General features: G+C 41.7%; 1 long non-coding RNA gene across 1 annotated transcript; it reads left to right on the forward strand.

Annotated features, from left to right (window-relative positions):
• Positions 1-193: 193 nt before the first annotated feature.
• LOC309532457 lies at positions 194-26,566 on the forward strand. The gene is made up of 3 exons (XR_014219872.1): positions 194-228; positions 2,392-2,473; positions 25,923-26,566. It is a non-coding gene; the product is annotated as an uncharacterized lncRNA (long non-coding RNA).
• Positions 26,567-26,972: the final 406 nt, after the last annotated feature.

A 26,972-nucleotide genomic window follows, 5' to 3' on the forward strand; every position in this document is an offset into this window, starting at 1 on the left:
AAATTGGTAGTTGGCTGGAGGTGATCATCTGGCTGTGGGATACTGTGGCAGGATAATAAGGCAAGTTCACTTCCTGAAAGGGATTATGGCTTGAAGGCAGTTGAAAGCTGGCTGGTGGGAGGTTTTGAATGTGCATATGTAGGTGCGTGAAGATGATCTGTGAAAGGAAACTGGTGGATATTCATGAATAGATGAAGTTGCCAAGCAGAAGCTGGTGGAGCAATCTGGGTAAGAGCTTATTTTCTCTGTGCTCTTTTCTCCTGTGGATGTGTGAAGCCAGTCCAGTGAGAAGCTTTCTTAAAACCACACATGAAAGCAATGCAGAGGACCACAGGGCCATAAGCGGGTGAGGCTTTGTGAAGACGCCCCCCCTCCATTCTCCTGTGAAAGCAATGAAGAGCGCTGCAGGGCCTAAGTGCAAGCCACCTTATCTTTCTAAATAAATATCCCTGTCCCTCACAAATGTCCATTCCATCTTTTTCTTCAAAGATAGATAACCTACGGTCAAAAGCCTGAGTTTAGTATGGGCTATAAATATTTTTAATAATGATCAAATCATTGCTGAGGTGCCACCACAATTCTCAGGCCTAGCTGGCTAGAGAGGTTGTGCTGATGCCTCCTCAGCTGTTGCCGTTGGCTACAGGCGGCCTATGATGTCACAAAAAGGACATGACGGCTGAGGGGAAAATGGCAGTTACTAGTGGGAGGAAGGGAGGAGGGAGGGACCAGCACCAGGAGAAGCAGGCTGAGGGGAAGCTGTGGCAGTGGAGGCTTGGCTCCTTCCTTTCAGCTTGAGTTGCCAACTTTTTGTGCTCTGAGGGCTCTTGAACCCGTCATACCTGTAAAACAAATGAACACACTGCTTTTGTCACTGTGTGGTCCCCATCCTAAATAAACTTAGGATCCCCTACAGTTTGAGTAGATCTCTTTTAGTTGAAATATGTCTGCCGGGCCTAGTAAGGTGCTTGCCTCAGGATCAATCAATGTGATCATGTATTTTATTTAAAATCATTTATAAACTGCTTAATATTTTTTTAAAAAAACAGCACACAGCACACATTGTAAAAGCAATACAACTTAAAAAAGAATACAGCACAAAATTGGTAAAACAGTAGTATAAATGCATGTTGAAAACCAATGAAAACAGGATTTCAGGGAATTCAAATAAAAACAAGGTCCTATTTTTTTACTTTATTTTTAATAAATTTTATTGAATACAAAAAATATCAAATAAGAAAAGAAATACAGCACAAATTTCATACATATACACATAAACATAATTATTTATACATCTATAAAGCAATATTCAGAAAGAAAGGGGGAGGGAAAAAAAGAATAAACGAAGAAAGAAAAAAGGAGTAAAAGAAGAAAGAAGAAAGAAAGATTTAAAATAGAAATTTAGAAAATAGAAAAGTGTTCGCCATAAACAACAGTTCTATCTTATGGATCAGGGAGAGCCTGGGCAAGAAGTCGTCTTTTATAAGAAGACTCCTGGTGCAATGCTGGCACTCGACTTGTGAGCCATGATAAGCCACAAAGACCTGGGTTTGAATTTGACTTCTGCCCCCAAACTCAAGATAATGCTTTGGAGGAGGGGGAGTTGTTATGTCTTCAGTATCCCTCCTTTCTCCCTGCCCCACATATTTACAAATCTTTTCAGCTGCCAGTACTATGCCGAGGATTAAACCTGCAGCTTTGTGCCAGGAATGCAGGACTCCCCATCAGGCAGTTAGGCTACCTAGTTTAATATTACCTACATCTGGCCTTACCAACATGGTGCCTGCAGGTGCTATGGTGCCCACCATTTCCTGCCAAAGAGACATGCTCCCCAGCTCCCCTCCACACTGCATTTCAGGATTCAAAGTCTACACTTGAGGAAGCAGCCCCTGGTCTCTTCCCTAGGGTTGCCAGACCCCCAGGGAAAATCTGAAATCTTCAAGTTTCCTTGTGACCATAGCCCCCCAAGTAGCAGGGCGAGGGCTTGGATCTCCAGGTGGGGAAGAGCACCTTTAAATTTTCAATGCTATTAAGATCAAAACTGTGCATGCAGTTTGCAAGCTTCAGCACAGCAGGAGCTGGCTGCAAATAATTGCATAACCTCTCAGGGCAGGTGCCTTCCTCCTCCCATTTAACCTCTTGCCTCCAGGGTTCAGAGGTGAGAGGGATGGTACAAGAAGAGAGAAAAAATGGACTGGGCTAAATAGGAGAAGGGTTATATGAGCAGAGGCAGATTTAGGGGAGTTCAATCAGTTATGAGTGCACATATGAGCCTGGCATGGGGGGGGGCGGGCACAAAAGGTAACAAAACATATGAAGAAGAGCAGCAGCAGAAACCAAACCTGTTGCCTCTTCTCCCTGCCGCAACTACTGGATGACTACTTCTGGATCCAGCTCTGAGGAGGCAAGGATAAACATTGACCCAAGGAGACAGGAGTGCTGGGAGACTGAGTGGAGACTGGAGAGCCTGGAAAAGGTATTTTATTTATTTATCTTCATTTAGAGTGAAGTGGAGACTAGAAAATCATTTCAGGGGTAAATGACTGATGTGGGAGTTGCCTTTGAGGCAGAAGAAAATAAAAGGCTGAATTGGGAAGTTCCCAATCCCAGTCCAGCAAGGTTTTTTCCCTTCCAGCACCAGGACTGTTTCAAATAAAATCTAGATTGAAAGGGGCCTTCTGCTAGCCCAGTGGTATTTTTGGCCCCTCCAACTGTGTCTTAAACACAGAACTCGGGGAATAAACTGCGTCTGTCTATGAAATAGAAGTTGAACTGCTCTACATGGACAATTGGAGAACTTTTCTTTTGCAAGGAAGCATTGTTTGACTGTCGCTCTAATGCCTGTTTTGTTTTGTTTTTTTGCTCCTTTATTCCTTTCCAACACCCTTTTACATTTGTATGCTTATAGTGTGGTGTGATCATTCTTTCATTTAGGGAAGTATCAACAGAAAATAGAGCATTTTGGAATGAAATAAGAATTTATCCTCTCTAATTGTTCACACTTAAATGAAATGCTATGGGTTTTTTCCCCTTCTACCCTCCCTAATCCCCACAAGCACTGGAATTTATTTTTTTTACCTTTAAGAAGGTGATTTAGACTGCTTGCTGCTAAAAATATTGAGGAGCAGGACCTAAGGCTGCATCTACACCACACATTGAACCCCCCCCCCCAATACTCTTGGGAACTGTCATTTAAATATGCTTTAAATGTATGGTATGAACTTAGCCTGTATCAGCTCCTCAGATATTATACTATACATCTTCTACAAGTTTGATCCCCCTGAAAAAAACCTATTTTTCCCCCTTTCCCACTTGATTATTTATTATCAATTCCTGGCTACATTATCATCCTGGAGAATGTGAAGAACTGTATTTTACAAGACTAGTGAATAGGGGATTGATAACAAAGGCAGAACTGTATTTTACCTCAGTCTCTCTCCATAAATTATACTCTCTAATCTGCTAATTTGATGGACCCCCTTCACCCAAACAAATTCCTTGCTTCTGCCAAATGGCCAGTGTCCAGGCCATATTTACATAACATCCCCTCCTCCAGTCAGCATATGATGCAGATTATTGATTTATGGCATATTTCACTGTGCCTGTTCAAATGAAGCTTTGATTGCTATACTTGGAATGAACATCAAAAGGTTTCCTTAAATGTTTTCCTCCTTAGTTTCCTGCAAAAAGGTGATATTTGCCTCATAATAAATATTTTTAAATGGATCTGTTCCTCTGGTTTCTTCTAACATCACCATCCTAGGGCATTTTGACCACAAACATTGAGCTTACAAATGTTCAACGTATACACAGTTTAAATCATCAGAGCATTCAGCCTTCTGTTACTTTGGCATGGAGATAATCCACACATAAATCACGAGGGGACCAATTTCCTATGAAAAGATGGTGATTTCCCATGTAATAAACACCCTCTGTCACTTATAAAAACCCCAGCAATGCCTGGCGTTCTGTAGGGACGGGGCTTTGTGCAAAAGGTTTCTGTCCTCTGCTAGAGGTTTGACAGAAGGTGGCTGAGATATTTTGTGAAGAGGCTTTGCAGATTGTAAAATAGTCACTAGTTTTATAAGTGGGAGATTTAAATAAACACAAGGAGAGACTCATGTCACTTTTCATTCTCAAGCCTGTTTCTGTTTTTTCTCTTTAGGTGCACTTAAATTCATATTCACAGCTAAGGTCCTCCCAGGGGATTTTATATACCTCATTTTGTCCCTCATTTTGAAGAGTGCTCTGCTTAAGGGCAATTGTTTTCAGTGCATTAGTGTACTTCAGCATGTTGTCAGATGGTGTTTTCAACATGTACATAATTACAGCTGGTCACTCAGGCATGGCCCATCAAGGCTCCATATCAGCTGGTTGTCAAGCTTAGATTGTCACTAGTAGTCAGAGTAACAACAGCCCTTCTCCATTATGGGGAAGTCAAAAAGCCAACTTTAGTGAATGTGGTGGAAATGGAAAACATCAGGAGCAGGCTTTACTAGGATAGTGTTGAAAATCTGGTGGTTCAGTGATGAACAGGACAGAAGCTTACCAAAACTGAAATCCATTTGGTATCTAAGGATCAAAGTTCAAGAATCCTGATTCTGTCTTCCACAGCATTAGCTAGCCCTCCCAGTTTGGTGTAATCTGCAAATTTGATTGGCATCCCCTCAATTCCTTAATCCAAGTGGTTTATGAAGATGTTGGAATCTTCACATGCCCTTTCCCACTGGTGGATGGCACTAAGATAGGAAAAACGCTTCATAAAATAAAAAGGGAAGCTGTTGTAGCTATTGCAATGGTATTATGGAGTCACTTTTCTTGCTTGGCCAGCCATTAACACAGGGGGTTAATTCAGGAAGCTCTGTTGTGTCCTAGGTTACCATATCATGTCTTATAATTTATATGGACATTGTAACCTTTGAGGGCCACTCAAGCACTGAATAACTTGCAAGCATAGATGCAACTGAAACTGGCCCAGAAAACAAACCAGAAGAGATTTTTCTTGTGAAGGATTTTATAGAGGGTGCTATCTTGTCTGGAAAAGCCCATTGTAATTTGGCATTCACTGGTGGAGGTAGATGGGGATCCCTGGAATGGAAAGCTGCTGCAGTGTGCTAGTATTCAAGCTGGGGTGAATCCACCAGCCCACATTTCTCACTTTTTGGAAGCTGCTCATAAACATAAACTGACCTTGGATATTTAAATAAAGCCATTATGAGTATTCTCTATTTGTTAACTGGTCATCAATTTTAGATGCAATTAAACTGAAATTACCTCTGATAGACACATGGTTATGAACTTTCAGCCATAACTCCCTTGGTATTGCATTATTGTTTCAAATTAAAATGGTGTTTCTCTTTGCTTAAAACCTCACATTATTTTTTTTAAAGCCAAGGTGTACCTAGAGAGTGATGAAATGCAAAACACACAGCCTTGCAGGGCCTTGTAAAAAGCACACAAAGACACATGTTCAGCACAGTAAAGATAAGAATTATGAATTTATGGTTTCACAATATTGCTTACAGCAAAGTAGTGGAAGCTGGGACCTAGGCTTTTCTAGAAAGGATAATTGGAAACAATCAATAGTCACAGGACAATATTGGCCTAATCAGTTAATCATCCTTACCCAAAGTGATAAAAATGACCATTATTAATGCTTTTTGGCATAAAGATTACTTTGGATAAAATGGCATCCTGCTTATCCACTGTTAATGTTCAGCGATTGCTTAAATAACTGTGTACTATTAAACTGAAAGGCTTAAATGTAGTCGGGTTCATACTTTTGGGAATCCCCATGTAATCACTTTGGAAGATGTGGGGATGTCAGTGGGCAACACTCGGATGGAAGTGACATTTATGATAACTGGTGCATCCAAGTGGAGGGATGTACTATACTGTAATATAGCTTGCCTATTTGCCTCCCTTCTGCCAGGTGTTCTTGGATCCAATCCTATCTTACTTGTGCCCTGGTGCCATTTTGCTTGGTGCATACAGAAAACTAAACTAGCATAGAGAAAATGCTACATTAGAACCTTTCTTCTTTTCTATTGGTAGGGAGTTTGACATGGGACAGTGTGCAAGCATGCTGCCTTTATTCTAATCACAGAGATGGAAAGGATCCCAAAGGTCAGCAACCCCTGTTGATGCAGGCAATCTACTGCTATAGCCTCCCAGATAGGTGGCAATCAGATAGGTGGAAAGTTAAGAAGCATCCATCATCTCTTTAAGCAGTCCGATCTACTATTGAGCAGCTTGTGTCATCAGGAAGTTCTTCCTTATAAATCCTCCATTTGCACCTGTTAGTTCAGATCTTAACCTCTGGAAGCACAGGGAACAAATTTGCTCCATCAACTATGTGACAGTATCATCTCTTCTCGCCTCCTGGCTAAACATACCCAAACTCCTTAATTCTTTCCTCTTCTGAATTGGCCTCCAGAACCCTCACCTCCTTTGATCCCCTCTCAGAAATCAGTTATGTTGAATCTTTGAGAAAATCCGCAAAACCTACTTAGAGCAAAGAACCTTGCTCAAAGAATCCTGGGAACTAAGTTTTGTTAAGGATGCTGGGAAATTGGAGCTCTTTGAGGGGGAAACTAAAATTCCCAGGATTCTTTGGGGGATGTCATCTGCTTTAAATGTGCATTGGATGTGCTAAATGTATGCCCTTCCTTAGTTGCCAAAGAAGTTTTTGACTGAAAGTGTTAATATTGTTTCATACTGAACTCTGCCAACATGAGACAGTCTGTAGAATGATAATAAACTTTATAGATTTTTCCTACTTCTTCCAAGAGCTTCTGAATCGCCTATATAGCTGGGATAATGAGACTAGCAGTATTTGGCTTTTGCTATCCCAGGCACAAAGGAAACACATCCAAAATCTCTGAACTATGACACTTGGCATCCTTTAAAGGAAGGAATGCAGGCAGCATACAGATTCTCAGTTCTATGCAGCATCTCTCTGTATCAGAACTATATATAGGAATAAGTTTTAAGGACCTGCCAATGGTGTAGTAGGTGAATACCATCTGACTTCCAGGGCCAAATTACCAAACCCATTTTGCCTGATGAAATATGGAGTGGGCTCCATCCACATTGCATTGTAACCCATGGTTGCGGTCACATGAATTGGGTCAAAAGATGATTTTCCCTTCTACAACTAATTAGGCGTCACCAGCAACCCCTTCTTCCGTGTGACTTGCTTTACTTTGCTTAGATCACAGCCAGCAGTTCCTCAGACCTTTGAAAACAAGCTGAGTTGAGATTCCAGACAGCATAGGTGCTTTTCAGAGGACCAGTGAATGTGTAGGGCAGTGGTCAGGTTCACGTCAGTGGTTCCTGCTTCCCACCTGGTTCTCTGAACAGAGCCCATGTATATACAACTTGTGCACATGTAGGTTCATTCTCTCTCTCTCTCTCTCTCTCTCTCTCTCTCTGTGTGTGTGTGTGTATTCTGCATTTTCAGGGCACCAAGTTGCGTGGGGAGAAGAGCCTTCATGCATACATGTTCCACATCTGAAAGAGCAGATGAATGCATGAAAGCCAGGAGTGGGTCATGATCCCAAGGACCTCAATCCCTCCACATATTCACTGGTCCTCTGAAAGGGATTATGACAACTGATAGTATAAATAATTCTTGCCAATGGCCAATATCATATGGGACAAGTTATACATTTGACTCTGGAAGAGAAGTTTTCAAAGTAGTGATTCTGTGGATGTGAGACCTTTCCAGAGATAAGAAAAGCTAAGTTTGGGTTAATCAAAAGACACAATTTGAGGTCAGACATTAGAAATACAGCTTCTATCAGACTGTTCTAGCAGACTGTCAAAATGCAAATTCTCCAGCAGTCACAGCACTCATAATGTCTTCAAAGATACTAGTGAATCCATCTGGACACAATTATAGCCCTTTCTACCATTTGTTCCGTCCAGATCATTTGGCTCCTATGCATCAATAAATGCCTGCGTAATGGTCCTAATAAAATGTGGACTGCTAATGAGACACAGTACCAATATTGATATAAATATAAGCTGGAGTAAAGCTACAAACAGCACAAATTAGGTTTTCCTAATGCACCTTTCACATTGTTTCATGGTCCAGGGTAGCTTCTTTTTATATCACATTTATATATCCTATGGTTAAATGGGTGCAAGGGTGGCAGTTGTGTGTTAAACAGTCAATTAAACACAGAAGAACCAGCCAAGACAGAGCAATGCATGTGGTGTTGGTTGCCTCATGATATTTTTCTTTTGGGCGGGGGGTGGGTGGAATCTAAGCCATATATGCAGACATGACTTTTCTGGCATGACTACTGCTATGCTGTTTTGGTATTAGAACGGAAAGGTGAAGATTAATCTTGTTGCCCACCTACAGTTGCAAAAGAAAAAGTCTAGGAAGAGTTAGGCTGTAATTAGGCAGGCAGCCTTCTTGCAAAACTTCAGGAATAGGTCAAAGATTTTCTTATTCCAGCAGGCATTTTAAGGTAGTGTTTGGCTTTATGATGACTTTTTAGTGTTTTATTCTCTGTATGGTTTATTATTATGTCCATCATTTAGAAATGCTAATGATTAAGCAGTATATAAATGTCCTAAATGTATAAAACACCAGATTCTATACACATCTGAGAATAAACCCCAGTGAAAACAATGGGACATACTTCTAAGTACGTATGCATGGGATTTTGCTATTACATATTTTAATTGTGGGCTTTGTAATCAGCCTCTTTGGCTTGGAATCGTTTTATGTAAACCACACACAACCAGAACACTTATTCATAAAGATCCATATATACAACAGATCTACCAATAATGAAAGTATAGATATGTGTGAGATTTTTTAAAAATTGCCTATAAAAATGGTAGAGATGGACACCTCAAAACCACAAGTTGTTTTCTGGTTTTCTTTAATCAACATAAGGCAAGAATTTACATTGAGGAGGAAACCATCCATACCTTGTGTGTCATAATTACTGTTTAGCAATCTCGCACTAAGAAAAATTTATTAAAACTTCATGACTCATTAATAGTAAGTGATCACAATCACTTAATAGAAGAGGAAAGTGAGCTAATGATAGAAACTCTGATTAATGATTTTAACCTTAAGACACGAAGTCAAGTGAAATTAATAGCTCTGGATAGTGAATGTAAGGTTAATGTCTCATGCAGAATGCCTCTGAGTGGAGGCAACTGAGAAACACAAACAAGGACTGGGTTGCACAGACAGATTTTTTCATGTGTACTAGGCAGCATCTTTTACTACCAGCATTTTTCTAAACCAAGTTGGAAGGTTTTGTGCAAGCACAATAGCTAATCAGAGGGGAGGGGCAGGGAAATACATAATTAAAATGCTACAATATCAGTATGAAAACCTTCAAACTCTTGAAATATTTTCAGAGCGAGGCTTATTAGGGACATAAAGAAGCTGTTTTCTACTAAATCAGACTACTGAGCCATCCAGCTCAATATTACCCACACTGACAGGCAGCAGCTCTCCAGGGTTCCAGGAAGAAGCCTTTCTCCGCCTTGCTTGGAGATGCCAGGGATTGAACCTGGGACCTTCTGCACATGTGCTCTGCCCAGCAGCGGATGTGACAGTGGGGCTGAGTCTGGCTGAGTCACCGCAGCATACTGGGACAGGAGGAGGGAGGGGCATGCCAAAGTCAGCGCAGTGTTAATGTGCTGGCTGCCTCTACCGGCGTATTTGTACTATACTGACATCACTGCTGCTGTGCCCCCTCCCCTTCTTCATCGTAATATGCCGCAGCAAGCAACTGGATAGAGGTCAAGTGTGGAACACAGGCCTTGCACGACATTCACTGTTGACTCTCCTACCTTGGTGCACCCTGCACTGTTAGAGAGGAACACTGTGTGTGGATCATTATGGGATGAGATAGTTGCCTTTAATAGAGGATAGTCCTAGTATTCAAGTGAGCAGGCAACCTTTCCATAGCCTGGTCCCATATCACATACAGTAGCAGTTCCATGAACTGACAGGACAACTGTTTCAGATGCTGTGTGCATACCTCAAAGGGCATCACTTACAGTTTAACATCTGGATATGGCTAATGCATTGGGGCTGTACCAACTGGTGGTATTTAAAACTCAGGACAAAGATAAAGTCAGAAGATTTAACCCTGCGTTTAAAGAAAAGAGCTTACACATAAAACCTGGTATATCATGTGGCACTGGGCCAGAACTCTTTTTCCATTGTTTGGACAATAACTTTTTGTAAATGCAGGAAACGGTCTTATTTCAGACCATACTACAAGGTCATCCAGCTCCATATTATTTGCTTCAGAGAGGAGGAACCTCAGGGCCAGGGTTCAAATATAGCCCAGGCTTCTCTATTTCATCAGTTCTGCTTTACAACATGAGGTTGTTTTGCCTGACTGAACTGTGTCCTTGAACTCTGATAATGCCTCTTGCTTGCCTGGGTGGAAGATAGAGGGGTGTGTGAGTGTGTGCTGAAAATACCCTGCTGCATAAAGGTAGCATTTGCATTTGTTGCTCTGCCCACTTTTGATTCTGCCCCCCCATGGGCATGTGGCCCTAGGAAAGTTGCCTAGAATGGAATGTGGCCCTTGCTTGGAAAATGTTCCCCACCTTAGGTTTACTCTAACTAGCAGCTGCTGTCCAGGGTCTCAAGCAGAGATCTTTCCTGTGACCTTATCTCTAATCATTTTAAACTAGAGACACCAGGGCTTGAACATAGGATCTTCTGGAGGCAAAGCAGGTGCTCTGTCACAGAGCTGTTGTTGCTCCCCCTCCCGCCCTTTTGAAATAAGCATTCAATGTTGGAATCCTCACCTGTAGTATGTGCTTTCCCCGACCCTGAATGTAAGAATCCTGCAGCATAAGAGTTACCATAATTGGTAAAGGAGGATATAAAGAATTTAGGCTTTATTGCTAGCTCGTGTCAGCTTCAACATTCCACTTATTCCTTTGCTAGCTTTATTCTATACAAACTATTAAAGTATCATATTAAGAGTCTAGACTGTGAATAGGATATGCTTTCCCTCCTTTTTAAGTCAAAAGTGTAATAATGTCTAATCTCACTAAATAAATAAATAGTGAAATTTGAATCTATAAAAAGTTCATTTTAATGTTCAAATTCAGGTGGTTGTGCTTTGTTAGACTATTGTAGGAAAACAGCAAAGAATCTCACAGCATTGTTAGAGTATCTGTTCTTTTATTTAAGCTTTTATCAGTTAATTATTATTTTGAAAACTTAGAAACTGAAAATTTAAACATTGTCTGTCAACCAGTACCAGACAGTTTCTGCTCTCTGTTTTTATGGGTTATGCTGCATGTCAGAGGAGTCCAAATGTTCAGTTCAAGCTTTTAAGATATGGTCATGCTGTGATGGGATATGTCTTCTTGTATCAGTCCTGTTCATGAAGTAAATAGAGCTTCGCCTTGTTTCAAAGTGATTGACCTCAAATAACATGCTGACGCTGTGTAAGGTTTTCCATCGGAGGCAGAGCAGTTTGTCATGCCATTTGTCAATGGACATGCAGCATTCATATTTCCAGCACTGTGTTGCAACAGGCCTAGTTGCCACAATCATGAGCAAAACCAGTATCTTACATAAAGTTCTCTCATTCTCACCCATGACTATAGATAACAGGCACAGCCCATGGCCTCTCTCTCTCTCTCTTGATTTCTCAAAGTACTCTCTTCCCAAAATTCTTCACTTCCACACATTCCCACCAAAGATGTACGTAGTACCTCTAGCTGGACACCCTCTTCAGCATCAATGAGACCCTTGCCCACCAGGTGCACTGTTGCAGTAATTTAATGAAATTTTCTCTGATTTGTGCAGAGACAGACCTGAAAGGTTTCCAATTGTAGATTCTATTCCACACTGCATTGTTGTTTTCCACACCCACATCTTTCTCCCAGACACTTTAAAGACCCTTAGTAGTACTGATGGAGGTATTAAGTAGGCTATCACACAACTTCGATATGATAACCAAACAAATGTCCTGTACTCTCTGAACCAATGTCTCATGTGCTGTCAAGGGCAGAGTAACTTACATCCTAATAGTGAGCTTGGAACCATCCTACTCCTTCATGTTTTCTCAGAAAGGTGCTCTTCAAAAGCATCATGGATGTTTATGATCCGTTTTCCAACAAAAGCGTGCACACTATTATTTTATTTACCGATTCCTCAATCAGGGCCAAGAATCCAGTTGTAAATTATTCATTGAGCAAATTTCACAAAACTTTGGCTTTTGCCATACATAGCAAATGTTCAGTTCACTGAGTTCCACAGGGCTTGCTCTGAAGTAAGTGTGCATAGTATCAGGCTGATTCAAGTTTCAATTTCACAGAAATTGTGGCTCCTGTTTTTGCTGAGCTCCTGGGTCATGCAGTTCACTGCAGGATGCTATAATTTAATGGTACAGGCAGGCGGCTTCATTAAAAATTAAGCAAAATCCTTATTGTTGTGAAGCAACTCCAATGAAACCAGTGAGATGTTTAGCAAAATTCTATTGCATTTTTACTGCATTCAGTGGGGCTTACTCCCCAGTAAGTATACAGCAAAATCCTACTTGTGTCTACTCAAAAGTGCATCCCATTGAGATTCACTCCCAGGTAAAAGTGTGTATAGGATTGCTGTGCTAGTCCCAACTTTCATTGGATAGCTCCTTAAAGCAGTGTTAGAGTGCCCGTTCTTTGTTTCAGCATAAAAGGCTGGAACTTCTTAAAAGTTTGGAGTCTCAAAGGGCCATCTCCCTCTATATCCCACTGTTTCCGTAGCTTTGTGTTGAAAAATTGCATCACCTCTTGTTTCTGTCCTGTGGATTTTGATAGCAAGAAAGAAACTATGAGCAGATGGCTAGTGTGCCATTCTGTTCACATAACCATTTCCATCTGACAGCCATTGCTCATTCTCTATATGAGGGACGCCCTATCCAGTTGCGCAGTGCCAGTTGCCGTGTGTGCTGCTTTAAAGGGCCACCCGTCTATTGCTTGGTCTGCCAGGCCACAATCAGAAATTGGATGCAATGTTCCTTAACTGCCTCTTCCCAGCCTCTTTCCAGACAGTCAAAGCATTTGTAATTATCCTGTAATGGAATTGTTGACCCCCCACAAAAAGACGACATTTACTTATTTCTTTTTAATTTAAAAAGAACTAAAGTTTATTTGGTATTCCACCCCACTCTCCTTTTCAGCTATGTATATTTTTGTGCATAGTGTGAAAGCATTATACCAACAGATAAAGAAAAACAAAATTGCTTCCAAAGTCACGAGTTCAAAGAATGGACTCCAAGTCTAAATCAGCGTCAAGGGGAAACAACGGATAATAGTGTTCGTTCCTTAACAGCAATGTACCTGACAGAATGATTGAGGAGGCCTGACCCACTGTACACTTCAGGAAGGGTAGAGGAGGAGGATACAGAAATCTCTAGGACAATGTGTGGCTATTTGTTTATATCCGTGACTCCCGCTAATTGATTTGCGAACCTCAATTAGCAATTTATGGCCGCCCGGCACACTTCTGCTGCGGCTTTCCGTCACGACTCAGCAGAGCTTCGCACAGCGGTGTAGAACTGTCACGTAGCTTGTCTCAGCTCTCAGACAAACACACAGAGTCCAGGTTTGTCTATTTACAGCTTTTATTCCAACATTTCTTAGGAATTTCCAGGACTATTTGCAGCCATGACAAAACTGCATCCTTTCCCCACAAAATACCGAGTGGGACTGACAAACTCCTCCCAAGCTCCTCCCAAGCTTCCAAAACTGACGTCAGACTGGTGTGGCATCCTGGGAAGAACTTAACCTGTTAAGTTCCAAACCCAACACCCCCCTTTGCCGCACATTCTGACAAGATCTTTTTGAGTTCAACACCTTACCCTTTGCCTTGTGCTCCTTCCCAGCATCTTTCCCAGGCACCTGTTGAACCCTTTCAACACTCCCAGAATCACACTGTGCGAATCTCGCCCACGCACATGTTGCCTGGTATCTTTCAGGTGGAATGCCCTTTGTTGTGCGACTAGACCTTCTGGGCACAAACTCAGATGTTACCTCTGACTCACTGCCACCAGGAAATGTGTCCTCAGCATCACGGGATTCCCCCTCTGACTTAAAACGTTTTCGAATCCTCTCCATTACACTCACAGGGGAACTGGGCTCGCTTTTGGCCTCCTTTTTTACAACTTGTGGAGAAACTACCGATACCTCCTCCTGTTCCTGACTTTGGTCAGTTACCTGATCGTCATCGTCAGACTCAGCCTCTCCTTCCTCCCCCTCAGAATCTTCCTGTTCTGAGAGACACTCTGAAAGAACATCACGCTTGACAGCAGCTTGTGTCTTTTTATCCTGCTCATAGAACTCAGCGTGTTTACTGATCAGTAACTTACTCTGATCACCTGATGGAAATGCAAACCTCCATGCACTTGCTGTTGGCTCATACCCACAGAAGATCATTTTTCGGAACTTGGATCCATCTGGCCCCTGCAAAGCAGCAGGTACCGGCACAGACGCACGTGACCCGAACATACGCAAAAAATGAATCTGTGGTTTCCTGCCATGCAACAACCCAAACGGTGTGTCCCCTACCATGGAATTGTAGGTGCGATTCCAGGTGAAGCTTACATACTTGATTGCCTCCAGCCAAAACCTTGGAGGTAACCCAGAGTCTTCCAGCAACACCTGTGCAGTTTTAACCAGAGCCTGACACTTGAGCTCTGACACTCCCCTCTCATTGGGTGAAGTCACTGTGTGACGTATCCCTTTCTTGTGAAAGTACTTCTGCAAAGCAGAACCTGTAAACTCAGCTCCTCTGTCACTTGTGACAGCTTGCACTTTGGTGGAAAACCTTTGTTCCACCCCCTCAATCCACCCTTTGATCAGCTGTGCTGCATCATCCTGGGATTTGAGACCATGTATCCAGGAATTCTGAGTAAAATCCTCCTGCATCGAGAGCAGAAACCTTGACCCTCCCAGACTTGGTTCCTTCACAGGACCCCACAAATCTATGTGAATCAGTTCAAAAGGCCTTGTTGTTATCCTTTCAACCTTTGGATAACTGCATCCTTTTACCTTTGCCAGTTTGCAAGTTTCACAACTTACAGCATGTCCACATTCTGAGATCTTACAACCATTGGAAACTTCTGGCAGCACCTGTAGTTCTTCAAGAGAACTATGAGCTGTACGTGTATGCCAAGCATGTACGCATGAATCATGATTGGGAATTGTAGCACGCAGTGCTTGTGCTTTCTCAACCTTCCCACCACCCTCCAGAGACGTTTTAAGAATGAAGAGATCATTCTGCCCCTTTTTAACCTTGGCAAGCATCCTCCCTCCTTTGGAGATTGTGCACACATCACCCTGAAAACAAACCGTAAATCCCTTTTTCAGTAAATAAGGCACAGATAAAAGACAGTGTTGCATCCCAGGAACAGTACAACACTCCAACGTTTCCTGTAAAACACAAAAATGCAAATTTACAGCATTAGTCATTTGTCTTTTCTGTCCATTTGCAAACAGTACAGTTTTCCCGGCAGGAATTGCCGTGCAGTTCCACCTCTCAACAGCAGGTGTCTCTGGAATCAAAATGCGATTAGCTGCAGAGTCAATAATGAAACTTAGCTCTGTCCCACAGCTGTCTTCAGCCAACGCCAGACTAGCCGTGATCTGATACGTCTCCTCCTGGCACCTGGCACGTCCACCAGCCTCAGTCTCACGCCTGGTTGTTTTTCCAGACCGGTTGCCATGGAAACTCGACTGGTTCCCATGAGAAGTGTCCTTGAAGCCTTCCTGTGCAGCTGCTCTCTGTGGGCAGTCTCGGCGTACGTGGTCAGCTGACTTGCAAATGTAGCAACGACGAACTTCAGTGGAAAAACACTGCCTGGGGCTCCTCCCAGCTGGCCTCCTTCTCCTTCTTCTGGAAAAGCACTCCTTGCCAGATCCGCCCCCCCTGAACTGCCGCTCCATTCCAGCAGATTCAGTGGAAAACTTTTCAAACTTGCCTTTGGAACTTTCCGCCCCCCCGACTTGCTCACTAGCACTCCTTGAGGCTAAATCATCAGGAACAGGGGCTCCAGCCATCTCTAGGCTTTCAGCTTCCATCTGCCCTAGGCCTCCTGCTGAGCCTTCACACAGACGTTTCAGCACACTCCAGGCCTCACACGCAGATTCAACGCCATCCAGGTGATGTTGCAAATTTGCATGAACACCTGCTCTCAACATGCAGACCTCAGCTCTCATAGCTTTCTCCCTCTGCATTTTCTCCTCCAGAGAAACAGACTTCAGCCTTCCTGCATCTCTGTCCACCAGTTGCACTGGTTCCCTCTGGGAAATGTCCCAAACCTCCGTGGCTATAAACCACGCTCTCACCCATCTTGCCCAGGTATTCCACGCTTGGGCGGTGAGTTCCTCAAGCTGTTCAAACGGAGCTTGAATCACCTCCTGGCCATCTGCCATGTTCTCACGCTCTCCCAAATCGCCCCAAGCTGTACTCACAAAAGCTCCTCTGGCGTGGAGAAACGATTCCTTGCTGCTCTCAGCTCACAGCTTTCAGCATTCAGCAACAGCGTCTTTCAGCTTGCTTGCTTGCTTGCTTCCGTGCTCCTCTGCTAGACACCGCAGATTTCTCAGCTCCCGGCAGCTCTTCCGTGACAGTTTTACGATAGGTGATTTAGGTTGCCCATAACCTGTGGCTATTTGTTTATATCCGTGACTCCCGCTAATTGATTTGCGAACCTCAATTAGCAATTTATGGCCGCCCGGCACACTTCTGCTGCGGCTTTCCGTCACGACTCAGCAGAGCTTCGCACAGCGGTGTAGAACTGTCACGTAGCTTGTCTCAGCTCTCAGACAAACACACAGAGTCCAGGTTTGTCTATTTACAGCTTTTATTCCAACATTTCTTAGGAATTTCCAGGACTATTTGCAGCCATGACAAAACTGCATCCTTTCCCCACAAAATACCGAGTGGGACTGACAAACTCCTCCCAAGCTCCTCCCAAGCTTCCAAAACTGACGTCAGACTGGTGTGGCATCCTGGGAAGAACTTAACCTGTTAAGTTCCAAACCCAACACAATGTACTTATCATTTATAAAAGCTAGCAAAATGAATATTTGCTACGAGGATAGCCTTCAAATAGAAACTAAGGTGGGCAATTTGTCATTCAAATCAGAGTTGAGTGGAAGATCTCTTTTTATAGAGCCCACTCACAGTGTATATTAATATTCTGGCTATCAAATGCTATAATTTATTTGATCTCTCCCTACCCCCATATAATCCCTGTAATATTCTAATAGACTATAAAATTATTTAATCCAAACTTTGCATTCTATTTCCTGTCTGCTGCAGTTCTTAACTACTTACGTTATACAAAAATAACACAAACTCCAAGAAATTCATGGGTGACAGGGGCATTCAGACAGCTTTTCCCAACATGAGCAGGATTAATCACAGTTAATTATTTTCAATACTGCACAATGAGAGATACAGCTTCATAGAAATCACTTTAAGGAAAACCAGGGCACCCTCAAGTCTTCAAGTGAATCTCTGTAGCCATTTTGGCCTTGTGACTGGATTTACAGGCTTTCTTCTTACCTAAAAGCAATGCAGTATGTGTGGTAAAGAGAAGACCTTATAGGACAAAGGTCACTAAAGTACCAGCACCAGTTCCCAAAACCCATTCAAGTTCCTTGCTTCACAGAAATTCTGCCCATCAGTGTGAAATGATTTAGGGAATTTAGGGAACAGATTAGAGCTTCATGCCATTTAGAAAAATGGTAACATTCCTATAAATTCTTATCACAATAAGTAGCTTACTAGCTTCTGTCCAGCCCTCAAACACCTATACCTATACATATATATATATATAAACTTCAATGGAAAGCAACAAAGTTAGCTGACTGAGAAATGGGGCATCATTATCTTTTATTAGCCTGTATATGCCTCTAGAAGTAGTACATTTTTGCAATTAGCTTTGATACGAGGGTAATATTAAAACCATAGAAACTCAATGATTTTTCATACCTGGAAGTTTTACTTCATTGGTGGGAATAAATCTGCTTTTAAATATTGCAGTAGCTCACATGGATGAATTAGGGATGCGGTGTAGGGGAAAACACTATTTCAAACAATCCATTGGTGTAACAACCTGCAGCTTCATGCCCACAGAATGGGGTGATCTGGAGTAAACTGGACTATCATACTGCTTTAAATAGTCATGGCTTCGCCAAAAGAATCCTGGGAACTGTAATATGTTGAGGGTACTGAGAGTTGTTAGGAGACCACTATTCCCTTCACAGAGCTACAATTCCCAGAGTTCCCTGGGAAGGATTGGTGGTTAAACCACTCTGGAATTGTAGCTCTCACACTTGGAAGGAAACACAACCTTAGAAGGGAAATAGCTTCTCTAACAAACAAAATCTACCAGATCAGCTCTGCTATCTGTTCTGGAAGTCCACCCCCCTCCAAGGCGAAATAAAAGTTTGGCTATGCAGGCTGTTTTGTTTCCTCTGCTTTTCTACCAGTATTTGTAGGTACTGAAGACACTCAGGATATTATGGTTGTAAGGGAGATCTTGCCCATCATAAAGAAGGTTGATTAGACTTGGTACTCTGGTGATTATAAGAAATCCAATCATACTTAAATACACAATACCAATTCTCACCAAGTCATAGAAAATCCCAACTATGAGATTAGGACACATCAACAGAGGGAGCAAATATGCAGGAATGTGAAAGTATTAAAGAAAGGCAAGATGGGGTAAAAAAAAATAAAAATCTCATTCTGACTGGCCTCAAACTTGGCTGCTGTATCCAGTCAGTAATTAACTCCTAGTGGCTGCATGACAAAATTCTGCTGTTGGCACCTGATGGAGGAAAAGAGACAGAAGTTGCAGCTGCTGTAGTCAAATGGTCAGAGAAACCTTTAGGGAGGAAAACCTTGGTGGAACAGGAGCAGTGCTTAGAACAGGCAGAACTGAATAAGAAGGATAAAAGAGGCGGCTTTTAATAAAGTCCAGATGCTCAGGGCCTATCCCAAGAGAAACAAATGAAACAAAGTGGAGAAATGCGGATTGTATTTATTGCTAAGCCTCAAGATTCCTAAATAATAAAGCAGGGGCATGAATTAAATATCTGATTACCTAAAAGCCACCTTTGCTTGTAAGCTTGTAAGTATGAACTAGCCAAAGAGTAAAAAAGTGAGTTGTAAAAGTATAGGATTGTATCTGAGTCCTACTTAGAGTAGACCCATTGAATATAATATGCTTAAGTTAATCATGTCCATTAGCTTCAGTAGGTTTACTCTGAATAGGTGCAGCATTTGATACAACTCATAAAATTCTAAGTTACTGCATCAGGTCCCTTTCTACCTAAAAATACTCATTCACAGTGAAGACCCACAAATGGATGACTCTTCTGTTCAACCAATTGTTGACAACCACTGAAAATATCTGAGTGGATTGTGCAGATGATGTCTTAATGTGACTTAATGTGATTTAGAAAATATATTTGAAAGCTATAAGATCACTCTGTCCACCCAGCAACCATTTTGATCTCATTTGACCTACCATATTTACTGCCTTTCCCCCATTATCTTATTTTTATATGTTAACAATGCACATGCTACTCATCCCATATCTAAGTTACTTAGAAGCAAAGTATAGGACAAGGTAAGCCTTGTATGATTCCTATCAAAAGCCAACACACACTCAAATACTATTATAGGTCAATGAATGGAAATATATAGGAGACCTATGAGTACAGGGTGGTGGTGGTGGTGGAGAGGAAAATGGAAAGGAACAGAGTATACTATACAAACATCTTCAGACGTACAGGTTAAATGTTTAATGAACAGAGGTGAATATAATTCACAGATAGTCAATGTGGTGCCCTCCAGATGTTGTGGACAATTACCACCATCCCTTACCACTGGCCATGCTAGCTGGGGATGATGGCAGTTGTAGTCCAAAATGCCAGAAGGGCACTACATTGGCCACCCCTCATTACTAATTACTAAAGTGGCAGAAAGGGCAGATTCCAGTTCAGATTGTTTTGAAGACCATTACTATAAACTATGAATGAAAGTCTATTGTAAGTGATAAAGGAAAGCTGAAAATAACTAGCTGTCTTATTTTGAGGAAAACAAAGCAAATCACTTTTACACAAGCCCATACAGAGCTTGTCTGAGGCCTTGGGCAGGAGTCTTGTCCATAAGATGCGCCGTCATGGTGGCACCTAATCTGATCTGACGTTACATGCTAGTACACAGTAATTCAGGTCCAGATTTTACTGTTGAAGCCTTGCAGTGCATACAGACAGGCATGATTATCTTACCCATGGCTATTTTGCCCTTTAAGCCCCCGGTCAGCTGGGGGACACGGGGCATTCTTGGCATGACACCATAAGTTTGGTAGGCCCTTGGCAGGGCCCCCTGGCCAGCTTAGTCCTCCAAGGCCCGTGGGAAGTGTACCCAGTTGCCTCCCCCTCTTTGCAGCCATGTTTTCACAGGCTTTTGATCAGAGAGCCTTTAAATTAAGATGTTGATGGACTTGATCAAATTTCCGTTCCATAAAAAGAATATAATGTGGAGACAGGGGGAGGGAATGCCAAGCTAACTTTTGAGAGGGAAAATGCAACAAGAAGGAACAAAAGTAAAACGACCTTCCAAAGTCAGAGAGACTCTGAATGGCCGCTAATTGAAATGTCATAGGAGGAAGTGAGCTGGTAAGCGAAAGCAAATATTTAAAAGATGAGAAATCCTTCACAGTCAACTGGATTAATTTTCTGCCAAGTTCATCACAAGCAAATCTATTTGAGGTGATGTTGTGGAAAGTGGTGGGTTAGCATACATTGTCTGGAATCTGAGGAATGCATAATGCAGGAGGGCAGATAATGACTGCTGGGATCCCTTGGCCCCCAGGTATATGAAGAGCTGGCTAGTTAAAGGTTGTTTGCCATAATATTTTATTCAGAGCATTTAGAAGTAAATAAGTAGGAGCTGGAAAGACAGAGCAATTTTCAGGAGAAAAATGAGCATGTTGAATTTTCCAGCAAACCTGAACTGTTTGCATTCAGTCAGCAATTAGAGGGAAATGCCAAGCCATAATATTGGAGCCATTTAAGTCTTATTGGAATTAGTAAGGTGCTCTGATCCAGGTATCTGATGCTGGAGCTCCAACATCCATTATAGCAGAGGGAGCCAATCCCCATGTGCACCGCTTTGCACAGATGGATCAATTTCCTCCTTTAACATAACTGGCGATCTCCCTCTACGCATGTGCAAGTATGCCTGGTACTCTAAACAGGTGCAGAGAGGGACAGTTTTACTGACTCACTCTTGACTATTAATTTTAAGAGGAAATGTATCCCAGAGTATCAGGTTTGTTAGTAATGTTTTTGGGGGTGCAGGGTGGGGGTGGGTACAGACCCACCTGCTCGTCTTCTAACTAGCTAGCCAAGCAAGCTATTCATACTCCTCCATTATGACTCGTATTCCCTCACAAAACCTCACCACACACTAGTTGAGGATGGACACTGACACTATTCTGACTTTCTGCTCACCCACCAACAATAAACAACTTCTTACAAAATCAATTTTCTTTATTATGTTCCATTCATCTTTCCTTTCTCAAATCCTTCTCGTGAATTGTTGTTGTTGAATTCAATATTCAACAGTTTGGGAAAATAGCTTCTCATAGGATTCGAATTGTTCCCAAACATCCTCCTGGCCTCATTTGAGAAACATTAATTAGGGGAAAGAAAATCACAATTTGCAAGGCACAAGATGGAATGCATTTGTAGAAAGGATGCTGGTTCTCCTTTTCTTCCCAAAGCTTCAGTAGTTTTCTATACATTTCTCTAATACAGTGGAACCTCGGGTTGTGAACGTGATCCATGCGGGAGGCACGTTTGCAACCCGCAGCGTTCGCAATTTGCAGCACCGAGTCTGCACATGCATGGGTCGCGATTCAGCACATGTGCAAAGTGTGATTTAGCGCTTCTGCGCATGCACCGAAACCTGGAAGTAACCTGTTCCGGTACTTCCGGGTTTGGCACAGTGCGCAACCCGAAATCACGTAAGCTGAAGCGTCTGTAACCCAAGGTTCCACTGTACTTCACGATCTTGGAGCAGGTTCATGGAGCATGTCTTAAATTGTTAATTTGTTTCCCAAAACGACGGCCCTCATAAACTTTAATGTTTTACAGAACTTATGTAATTATAAATATCTGCTTGGAGCTGCAGCCCCCAGAAAGCATCACAAAGTGCATGGTTTTTATCCATGCATCTGTACTTCTTATTTCCCTTACTTGTATAGAATGTCTGAAGCACCTCTTGCAGCTAAATATAGCCTAGCCTTATTGGAGCAAGCGGTGCATTTGCAAATCTGAGAAACTATCATGCAGAAATGCTGATGGGGATACTGAGGCTGCATACATACCATACATTTAAAGTCCCAGTCCCGGGAACTGTAATTTACCCTTCACAGAGCTACAGTTCCCAGGACCCTTAACAAACTACACTTATTATCATTCATTGGGAGAAGAGGAAATGTGTTTTAAATGTACAGTGTGCATGCAGTTTGAAATGACAGTACTTTCTTACAATGAAAGTTAAAACAAAACATTAAAAATGGTTTTGGCTTCCCTGTCCTTAATATCAGCTTAAACCAATACAGCATGCAAAGGTGCTTGCATTCTTAACTGTCTTTGTGCAGCATGCATTTTCTATAGCTAACAGACATGCACAGTGAGAACTTATGAACACAAAATCAAATGTTATTTTGTTTGCTGGGCACTCAATACGTGCAATTAGAGTAGATGGAAGCAGGCAAAAAATAAAAAAGGAACAATTTGCTTACTTCAGTGCTGCAGATAATGACTATGTTGACAAGGTCACCTTGCTATATTGACATTGTCCATGCTGTAGTCAACTAATAATAATAATAAAAAATCTCTGCATTTATCCAGAGATGTTGTGGGGAAATAAATTTCAGTCAATGTCCAGGCTTATTTAGAATAAGTAATTCACTGTATTGGAGTTAACAGTAATTGGTGCGGATATTGGCCCTGATCCAGAATTCAGGAGAGCCTAGGAACAGGATACACATATCCTACCTTTATTCAAGGATCTGCTTTGCCAAAAGTATGATCAGCACTATCATCTTTGATAAAACCAACAACATGTCTCGTGGAAAGAGGGGCTAGTGGCTGCCTGAATTCACACACAAATAGCATCCGTCAGCATACACCCCTATCCACTTGTGGTGGTTGCTTCCGACACAGCAGTCTTGTGTGTCTGTAGACTATTCTCCTGAATCTTCTGTATTCAAGTCTTGTTCCACATGTAGATCAGTATTGCTGCATGCATGGAGGGGGAATGCCAAGTTTCTGCTACTTAAAGTAAAAAAAAGTCACGTGTATAAATAACTGATTAAAACCATTACAAGGAATTACAGTTGTGGATATTAAACAATCTGATGTTGTCACTATCCGCTCCCCAGGCAATTTTTTGATTAGTTTCTACATGGAAAAATACACTAAAGTTGACTGGTAATAATATCCTCATTGGTTATTTCACACATTACACAGCACAAAGCCAGGTTTTTCAAAGATACTCTTGACAGGGTGCCACAGCCAATCCTGACTTTCAAACAATTGTACCCATGTGATACATTTATCTTCAAACTGTTGTTGATGCACTTGGAACTAACATTTTCTGCCCCTGAAAACAAGTAATGTCAATGTGTACAACAGCCCTATTTATTTATTTATTTTTGAAAAAAATAAGTTTTAAACATTATTGAAAAGCCATTTGTAGTATCTCATCACTTTAAAAGAAGTAAGGTTGTATGTTCTATGATGTTAAGTGGGCCTGAAATTATTCCAAAATACTTACAGGATTATTATTATTATTATTATTATTATTATTCCCCACCCATCTGATATAGAATTGTCTTTTAAAAATATTTAATACATCTAGAAATTCAAGCACAGCTTGATATGCCATGCAGTTCTTGGAAACATGACAAACTAAATGGAAAATAATGAATTCATTTGTCTTGTGTAGCTGTCTCCCACTTTTAATAACATCAAAAGCTAATCGTTGTTGATAATGTAGCCACTACTCCTTTACTTTAAGTGCCACAAAGCCACCAGATTCAGAATAAAGACAGTCCTTAGGACAAGTGCTGCCTATCTGATGATATCTGAAGGCTTCAGGAATCCCTTTTAGACACTAAACAACATCCTCCTGATCTTTCATAGAGAGTCAGTCTCAATGAATGAAAATCAAAATGACTTGAATCATGTACAAGGGTAATATAGCAAATAAAATCCTTTAAACCATGCAAGGCTCTGATCTTTCAAACCTTTCATGGCAGCAGTCCCATGAGCTGGAAGCAAATGACTACTGTTGGGTTTTTGTTTTTGTTTTTGAAAAGAAACTTGATATTTTGCCTGCAACTCTTAGTGCTTTACAATTCAAACTATGGTATCATTCTGCAGTAAACTCTCTTGGGTCTACTGAAATCATCTTAATCCTAAATGTGTTAATGTGACAATGTCACATATTGGCTTCTGTTGTCACAGATTAACAGTGTAATCCTATACATATCTATGCAGAAGTAAATCCCATTGTGTTCAGTGGGGATTAATCCTATGTAAGTAGATATAGGATTGCTGCCTTAGTCACTTTGTGCAAGGCAAACAGAAGCAGAACTCTCCGCCAATCAGTTACACATGACAATTATTGATCATTGTAAATAGCTAACATTTATCTGCCTCACTGGGTTGCACTAAAATAGCTGTCTCTGTCATAGCAGAATCCCACTAATAATAATAATAATAATAATAATAATAATAATAATAATTTATTTGTACCCCGCCCACCTGGCTGGGTTTCCCCAGCCATTCTGGGCGGCTTCCACAGAGACCAAAAATACACTAAAATGTCATACATTAAAAACTTCCCTAAACAGGACTGCCTTAAGATGTCTTCTGAATGTCAGGTAGTTGTTTATCTCTTTGACATCTGAAGGGAGGGCGTTCCACAGGGCGGGTGCCACTACCGAGAAGGCCCTCTGCCTGGTTCCCTATAACTTGGCTTCTCGCAGTGAGGGAACTGCCAGAAGGCCCTCGGCGCTGGACCTCAGTGTCCCGGCAGAACGATGGAGGTGGAGACGCTCCTTCAGGTATACTGAACCGAGGCCATTTAGGGCTTTAAATGTCAGCACCAACACTTTGAATTGTGCTTGGAAACGTACTAGGAGCCAGTGTAGGTCTTTCAAGACCAGTGTTATATGGTCTCGGTGGCTGCTGCCAGTCACCAGTCTAGCTGCTGCATTCTGGATTGGTTGTAGTTTCCGGGTCACCTTCAAAGGTAGCCCCACATAGAGCGCATTGCAGTAGTCCAAGCGAGAGATAACTAGAGCATGCACCGCTCTGGCGAGACAGTCTCGGGCTGGTAGGGTCTCAGCCTGCGTACCAGATGGAGCTGGTAAACAGCTGCCCTGGACACAGAATTGACTGCCTCCATGGACAGCTGTGAGTCCAGAATGACTCCTAGGCTGCACACCTGGTCCTTCAGGGGCACAGTTACCCCATTCAGGACCAGGGAGTCCTCTACATGGTAGTAAGATGAGTCATCTCAGTTCTGTGACTAATTCATACTCACTGTGGCCCCTTTCCACTGATTTACCCTTGTTGCAGTTGAACAGAGATGGATTGCTCTTCAGATGTTGTACTCCCTCCCATCAGTCCCAGCCATCATGGTCAATGATCAGGGTTGAGGGGAATAGTAGTCCAGCAATATCAGGTGAGACACAGGTTCCCCATAGCTACACTAGATCTAGTTCAGATGTCCTAACACAGTCCATATGGAACATTACCACTGGGTGCCAAATTAACACACTTAGTATATTCAATCAGCTGATTGGAAACTCCTTTTATGTCTGCAGGAATACCTCAGCTCAAAGATTGTACTAGTTACTACATCAGATATACTGAGCATGTGAAATAATCAGTTATTTGGAAGCTCCATATTCTGCAATCCAGCCCGGCACGTAGAAGGTCAAGCAACACCCACACCTGTTTGTGTGGAAGAAAATGGAGCAAACCTCCTAGCCATCTACTGTGCTTGTTGTTTCCTGTATTTGGGCAAGGAATTGAAAATGGCCAAAGTTTTATACTGTACCTCTTTCCCCAGAAGCAAATATAGGCAGATAATGGTGTTTCTTTAGAATAATTAAGATTCATGTCATTTTTATTCAATCAACAGTAAAATAACTAAACTGTATAATTACAATAAAGAAGACCAACAGTTGTATAGCTGAACTTTTCTGTCTTTTTTAAAATATATCCTCAGAAAGATAAAATAATTTTAGGTTACTGAAATATTCACAATGGTTGTTTCTTGTTAATATAGGATATGTTTTTCTTTTCTTTTTTACTTTTTGTCATGGCTAAATGATCATAATCAGAAAAATAAAAGCAGTGTTAGAAAGTTTAATATCGCTCTCTATTTCTTCAGAAATTTTGAAGAAAACGTGTATTACATTGGTATATGACTTACAATGGTTTCACAGCAAGGACTGCAAAACCACTTACATATATAAACATGGAAGAGAATGCTAAAACATTAAAACATTGGTAGCCATCTATAAACACGAAGTTTCATAAAATTCACACTCCAGGAAGACATTCATCATATGTCAACAGCCTGATCCCTTTTTAATATATATACTTCAAAATATGTTTAATTTGACAATAATAATAATAATAATTAAAAACAGTCAAGGCCAAAATCCACCAGGAAATTCTTTATGCAAGGCCTTCCTTGTCTTCTTAGAGGTCTCTGGTCTGCCAAGGGAGCAGGTGACAAGACTGCTGCCTCCTCAGTATGCAGGAGACTTCCCAGGGAGCCACGTCTTTGTGAGGTCCACATAGCAAATATTTATGGAAAGGGCCCAAAACCTGTCAGAAAAATCAAGGGTATCCTGGATCCCCTT

The sequence above is a fragment of the Podarcis vaucheri genome, assembly GCF_965113315.1.
Source record: "Podarcis vaucheri genome assembly, chromosome: 5".
Lineage (NCBI taxonomy): Eukaryota > Metazoa > Chordata > Lepidosauria > Squamata > Lacertidae > Podarcis > Podarcis vaucheri.